Genomic DNA, 7,500 nt, shown 5'->3' with positions numbered 1-7,500 from the left:
AATCAGGCATATGTGCTACGGCTTTGGCACTTTCACCGAAATGTGTGCCCAAATGAGAAGAAACTTTTGTACGCTGCAACCTATGGCCAATTATGAAGTCTAAAGACCGCAAAACTGCAAAAACTGCAAAACTAATTAAACCCTACTCCTCCCACATTTTTTCTTCAAACGACACCAAACTCCAGCATCTGCATCGTTAGACTGTCCTCCACAAAACTATCAAACAGATATTTGATAGATCAAAAATTGAGCCCAGAGTGCATCAAAATGTTTTACTAATGCAAATTCTTGCTAAATAAAGCTTGAATCTCAACTGATCACTGATGATGTCATCAGTGATGTCATCAGTTTTGTGACATCACTGATGATGTCATCTATAAATCGCTCAGCCTTCCTCTCCATAACATCAGCTCTGCCTTCTGCCCCAGCCCTGTCATGAACTGCAGTGTTCTAAGCAGACTGGATTGCATGCAGCAGATGATAGAAAGCTCATCCATAAAAGACTTGAGACTTGACTTGGACTTGTGACTAAAGACTTGAGACGTGACTTGGACTATAGCTAAAAGACTTGAGACTTGCCCGGCCACGACCCATTGCTGCGCAGCAGCTATAATTATTATTATTATTCTTCATCCTCCTGGTTAAACCCTACTCCTCCCACATTTTTTCTTCAAACGACACCAAACTTCAGTATCTGCATCGTTAGACTGTTCTACACAAAAGTATCAAACCAGATTTTCGATCGGTCAAAAATTGAGCGCACAGTGCATCAAAACGTTGAATTCTGGCCCCGTGTATAGCCTAATTACCTTAATTACCTTTGGCAATTAGGTTGTATTTGTGATGTCATCAGTCAGTCAAGCAATTGTGAGGCCATCACTAATGTCACTCGAGCAATTGTGATGTCATAATATTTTTTTTCCCCATTGACTTGCATGGGGTTTCGAAAAATCTTGTTACATTTGGCAATTAGGTTGTATTTGTGATGTCATCAGTCAGTCAAGCAATTGTAATGCCATCACTCATGTCACTCGAGCAATTGTGATGTCATAATATTTTTTTTCCCCATTGACTTGCATGGGGTTTCAAAAAATCTTGCAGGAAATTCGCTGTAATTCAGGAACCATAACAGCTACAGCTACGAAACTTCGTAGGGAAGTGCACAGAGGGGCCTTATACTGTACACGAAAGAAATACACAAATTGAGCAGATGGTGGCGCTATAATAGCCCTCTTTACAGCCTGCGCTCGCCCCCTAAGGAGGATCTGCAGTCCTCTTTGGCCGAGCTCGTGTTGGACCAGCCACTAAGAGTCCCTGGGGAGCTATTGTAATGTCATGTCATGTCATGTCATGTCATGTCATGGCCCCGTGTATAGCCTAATTACCTTAATTACCTTTGGTAATTAGGTTGTATTTGTGATGTCATCAGTCAGTCAAGCAATTGTGATGCCATCACTAATGTCACTCGAGCTATTGTGATGTCATAATGTTTTTTTTCCCCATTGACTTGCATGGGGTTTCGAAAAATCTTGTTACATTTGGCAATTAGGTTGTATTTGTGATGTCATCAGTCAGTCAACTGTGGAAGTCGATGCAATTGGGGAGCTATTGTGATGTCATGTCATGTCATGTCATGTCATGGCCCCGTGTATAGCCTAATTACCTTAATTACCTTTGGCAATTAGGTTGTATTTGTGATGTCATCAGTCAGTCAAGCAATTGTGATGCCATCACTAATGTCACTCGAGCTATTGTGATGTCATAATGTTTTTTTTCCCCATTGACTTGCATGGGGTTTCGAAAAATCTTGTTACATTTGGCAATTAGGTTGTATTTGTGATGTCATCAGTCAGTCAAGCAATTGTGATGCCATCACTAATGTCACTCGAGCAATTGTGATGTCATAATGTTTTTTTTCCCCATTGACTTGCATGGGGTTTCGAAAAATCTTGTTACATTTTTTTCCCCATTGACTTGCATGGGGTTGCAAAAAATCTTGCAGGAAATTAGATGTAATTCAGGAACCATAACAGCTACAGCTACGAAACTTCGTAGGGAGGTGCACAGAGGGGCCTTATACTATACACGAAAGAAATACACAAATTGAGCAGATGGTGGCGTTATAATAGCCCTCTTTACAGCCTGCGCTTGGCCCCTAATTGTGATGTCATAATATTTTTTTTCCCCATTGACTTGCATGGGGTTTCGAAAAATCTTGTTACATTTGGCAATTAGGTTGTATTTGTGATGTCATCAGTCAGTCAAGCAATTGTGATGCCATCACTGATGTCACTCGAGCAATTGTGATGTCATAATATTTTTTTTCCTCATTGACTTGCATGGGGTTTCGAAAAATTTTGCAGTAAATTAGCTGTAATTCAGAAACCATAACAGCTACAGCTACGAAACTTCGTAGGGAGGTGCACAGAGGGGCCTTATACTATACACGAAAGAAATACACAAATTGAGCAGATGGTGGCGTTATAATAGCCCTCTTTACAGCCTGCGCTCGGCCCCTAAGGAGGATCTGCAGTCCTCTTCGGCCGAGCTCGTGTTGGGCCAGCCACTAAGAGTCCCTGGGGAGCTATTGTGATGTCATGTCATAAGTGACATCACATGTGGTGTGATGTCACTCCTTTGCATCGACTTCCACAGTACGGCAATTGGGTTGTATTTATGATGTCATCAGTCAGTCAAGCAATTGTGAAACCATCACTGATGTCACTTGAGCTATTGTGATGTCATGTCATAAGTGATGTCACAAATCCTTTCTGGTTGACACTATATAAGTGGGAACAGTATATCTTTCCATGTAAGGTCCCAGTTGAGATGCCTCGCAACAAAAAACGCCATCAGATGATCAAGAAGCTCCATGCTGCAAGGAAATCAGAAAAAGCTGGATTGCATGCAGCAGATGATAGAAAGCTCACCCATAAGAGACTTGAGACTTGACTTGGATTTGTGACTGAAGACTTGAGACGTGACTTGGACTATAGCTAAAAGACTTGAGACTTGCCCGGCCACGACCCATTGCTGCGCAGCAGCTATAATTATTATTATTATTATTATTATTCTTTATCCTCCCGGGAACTGCAGTGCGTTGTGGTCAGTCAAAAATGATTAAACCCTACTCCTCCCACATTTTTTCTTCAAACGACACCAAACTTCAGTATCTGCATCGTTAGACTGTTCTACACAAAAGTATCAAACCAGATTTTCGATCGGTCAAAAATTGAGCCCACAGTGCATCAAAACGTTGAATTCTGGCCCCGTGTATAGCCTAATTACCTTAATTACCTTTGGCAATTAGGTTGTATTTGTGATGTCATCAGTCAGTCAAGCAATTGTGATGCCATCACTAATGTCACTCGAGCAATTGTGATGTCATAATATTTTTTTTCCCCATTGACTCGCATGGGGTTTCGAAAAATCTTGTTACATTTGGCAATTAGGTTGTATTTGTGATGTCATCAGTCAGTCAAGCAATTGTGATGCCATCACTAATGTCACTCGAGCAATTGTGATGTCATAATATTTTTTTTCCCCATTGACTTGCATGGGGTTTCGAAAAATCTTGTTATTAGTGGCCGGGCCAGCGAAGCGCCAGGCCACTTCTTGTATTTGCCTGTATTATTATTATTCTTCATCCTCCCGGGAAGTTCGACTTCCCATGGATGAAAACTAACCAAATTTTGCACAAAGGTCCAGTCCCATGCCAAACGTCTTTGACACAAATTTGGGGCCAATAGTCCTAACGGTGGCACTACAGCGACCGTCTAAAGTTTAAAACTTAAAAAATTCATAAAAAATCAGGCGTACGTGCTACGGCTTTGCAACTTTCACCGAAATGTGCGCCTAAATGAGGGGAAGCTTTTGTACAATGCAACCTATGGCCAATTATGAAGTCTAAAGACCGCAAAACTGCAAAAACTGCAAAAACGATTAAACCCTACTCCTCCCACATTTTTTCTTCAAACGACACCAAACTTCAGTATCTGCATCGTTAGACTGTTCTACACAAAAGTATCAAACCAGATTTTCGATCGGTCAAAAATTGAGCCCACAGTGCATCAAAACGTTGAATTCTGGCCCCGTCTATAGCCTAATTACCTTAATTACCTTTGGCAATTAGGTTGTATTTGTGATGTCATCAGTCAGTCAAGCAATTGTGATGCCATCACTGATGTCACTCGAGCAATTGTGATGTCATAATATTTTTTTTCCCCATTGACTTGCATGGGGTTTCGAAAAATTTTGCAGTAAATTAGCTGTAATTCAGAAACCATAACAGCTACAGCTACGAAACTTCGTAGGGAGGTGCACAGAGGGGCCTTATACTATACACGAAAGAAATACACAAATTGAGCAGATGGTGGCGTTATAATAGCCCTCTTTACAGCCTGCGCTCGGCCCCTAAGGAGGATCTGCAGTCCTCTTCGGCCGAGCTCGTGTTGGGCCAGCCACTAAGAGTCCCTGGGGAGCTATTGTGATGTCATGTCATAAGTGACATCACATGTGGTGTGATGTCACTCCTTTGCATCGACTTCCACAGTACGGCAATTGGGTTGTATTTATGATGTCATCAGTCAGTCAAGCAATTGTGAAACCATCACTGATGTCACTCGAGCTATTGTGATGTCATGTCATAAGTGATGTCACAAATCCTTTCTGGTTGACACTATATAAGTGGGAACAGTATATCTTTCCATGTAAGGTCCCAGTTGGGATGCCTCGCAACAAAAAACGCCATCAGATGATCAAGAAGCTCCATGCTGCAAGGAAATCAGAAAAAGCTGGATTGCATGCAGCAGATGATAGAAAGCTCACCCATAAGAGACTTGAGACTTGACTTGGATTTGTGACTGAAGACTTGAGACGTGACTTGGACTATAGCTAAAAGACTTGAGACTATAATAGCCCTCTTTACATTCTGGTCCATAACTTCTGAACCGTATGGTCTATCATCAAAGCCTTGAGACTTGCCCGGCCACGACCCATTGCTGCGCAGCAGCTATTATTATTATTATTATTCTTCATCCTCCTGGTTAAACCCTACTCCTCCCACATTTTTTCTTCAAACGACACCAAACTTCAGTATCTGCATCGTTAGACTGTTCTACACAAAAGTATCAAACCAGATTTTCGATCGGTCAAAAATTGAGCGCACAGTGCATCAAAACGTTGAATTCTGGCCCCGTGTATAGCCTAATTACCTTAATTACCTTTGGCAATTAGGTTGTATTTGTGATGTCATCAGTCAGTCAAGCAATTGTGATGCCATCACTAATGTCACTCGAGCAATTGTGATGTCATAATATTTTTTTTCCCCATTGACTCGCATGGGGTTTCGAAAAATCTTGTTACATTTGGCAATTAGGTTGTATTTGTGATGTCATCAGTCAGTCAAGCAATTGTGATGCCATCACTAATGTCACTCGAGCAATTGTGATGTCATAATATTTTTTTTCCCCATTGACTTGCATGGGGTTTCGAAAAATCTTGTTACATTTGGCAATTAGGTTGTATTTGTGATGTCATCAGTCAGTCAAGCAATTGTGATGCCATCACTGATGTCACTCGAGCAATTGTGATGTCATAATATTTTTTTTCCCCATTGACTTGCATGGGGTTTCGAAAAATTTTGCAGTAAATTAGCTGTAATTCAGAAACCATAACAGCTACAGCTACGAAACTTCGTAGGGAGGTGCACAGAGGGGCCTTATACTATACACGAAAGAAATACACAAATTGAGCAGATGGTGGCGTTATAATAGCCCTCTTTACAGCCTGCGCTCGGCCCCTAAGGAGGATCTGCAGTCCTCTTCGGCCGAGCTCGTGTTGGGCCAGCCACTAAGAGTCCCTGGGGAGCTATTGTGATGTCATGTCATAAGTGACATCACATGTGGTGTGATGTCACTCCTTTGCATCGACTTCCACAGTACGGCAATTGGGTTGTATTTATGATGTCATCAGTCAGTTGAAGGGCGGCAGGAAGTGCTGATTCATTGTCATTATGGCCAACCTTCCTTCTTGTATTGACACTTGACACTTCTGAGCTGATTTCAAGGCTCAAGGCTCAAGGCTCAAAGCCTTGAGACTTGCCCGGCCACGACCCATTGCTGCGCAGCAGCTATAATTGTTATTGTTGTTGTTGTTATTATTGTTATTAGGGGTCCAAGCACGAAGTGCGTGGATCCCTATTGTATCTGTTCCGTTTATTATTATTATTCTGCCCTAAAACAGCATGCACGTCAAAAACCGTAAGGGCTACAGTAGCCAGACCTTGCACATAGGTTGGAAATGTGCCCCACTGCTCAGAGACAAAAAATTAGCCATATTGGCCAGATGGTGGCGCTATAACAGACCCTTTTGCGTATTGACCCATAACTCACACCCATTTAAGCCTGCTAGATTTTCCAAAAAAAAAAACGAACTCGTCCTAGGCCATTTGCCCGAATGAGCCCAAACTTTTTCTGTGTCATCTCTGGACTTCCCTGATCTAAAGTTGTATAAAGAATTTGGATACGTGAAACCGTCTTGAAATGATAAATGTTTAAACTTTGACACTTTGAAACTTTGAAACTTTGAAACTTTGAAACTTTGAAACTTTGAAACTTTGAAACTTTCACCGGAAGCTTGTTATTATTATTATTATTCTGCCCTAAAACAGCATGCACGTCAAAAACCGTAAGGGCTACAGTAGCCAGACCTTGCACATAGGTTGGAAATGTGCCCCACTGCTCAGAGACAAAAAATTAGCCATATTGGCCAGATGGTGGCGCTATAACAGACCCTTTTGCGTATTGACCCATAACTCACACCCATTTAAGCCTGCTAGATTTTCCAAAAAAAAAAACGAACTCGTCCTAGGCCATTTGCCCGAATGAGCCCAAACTTTTTCTGTGTCATCTCTGGACTTCCCTGATCTAAAGTTGTATAAAGAATTTGGATACGTGAAACCGTCTTGAAATGATAAATGTTTAAACTTTGACACTATGTCATCATAGATGACATCATAGATGACATCATAGATGACATCATCAGTGATGTCACAAGACTGTCACCTTCTCTATGACGACGTCAGTTATGACATCATAAATGACATCATAAATGACATCATAAATTATTTATGATGTAATTTATGATGTCATTTATGATGTCATAACTGACGTCGTTACATACACCCCCCAAGTCACCGGAAGCTTGGACCCCGCATCGCCGCTTGCGGCTATATTTATTATTGTTATTATTAGTAGTAGTAGTAGTAGTAGTAGTAGTAGTATTAATGTTGTTGTTGTTGTAGTTGTTGTTGTTGTTGTTGTTGTTGGTGGTGGTGGTGGTGGTGGTGGTAGAAATAAGTAGTAACTGCAGTAGTATTACACAGAAACAGTGCTAACAGTAGTAATAATAATACTCCTAGTTGCAGCATCAGTCTTTTGCCCCCAGATGGCGTCACTGAGCTCAGTCTGGTTCAGAGTTTATCGACTGAAAACTTTATCT

At 41.4% G+C, this 7,500-nt stretch overlaps 1 protein-coding gene across 1 annotated transcript in view; it reads right to left on the bottom strand.

Moving 5' to 3' along the window:
- LOC310778860 (H-2 class II histocompatibility antigen, A-U beta chain-like) overlaps positions 1–7,500 on the bottom strand; it is a 16,419-nt gene that overhangs the window by 7,930 nt on the left and 989 nt on the right. The window lies entirely within an intron of this gene.

Source organism: Poromitra crassiceps, assembly GCF_964638095.1.
Source record: "Poromitra crassiceps genome assembly, chromosome: 6".
In the NCBI taxonomy this organism is placed as follows: Eukaryota; Metazoa; Chordata; class Actinopteri; order Beryciformes; family Melamphaidae; genus Poromitra; species Poromitra crassiceps.
Note: the sequence above shows the minus strand (reverse complement) of the source record. Positions and strands in the feature narration are given on the sequence as shown.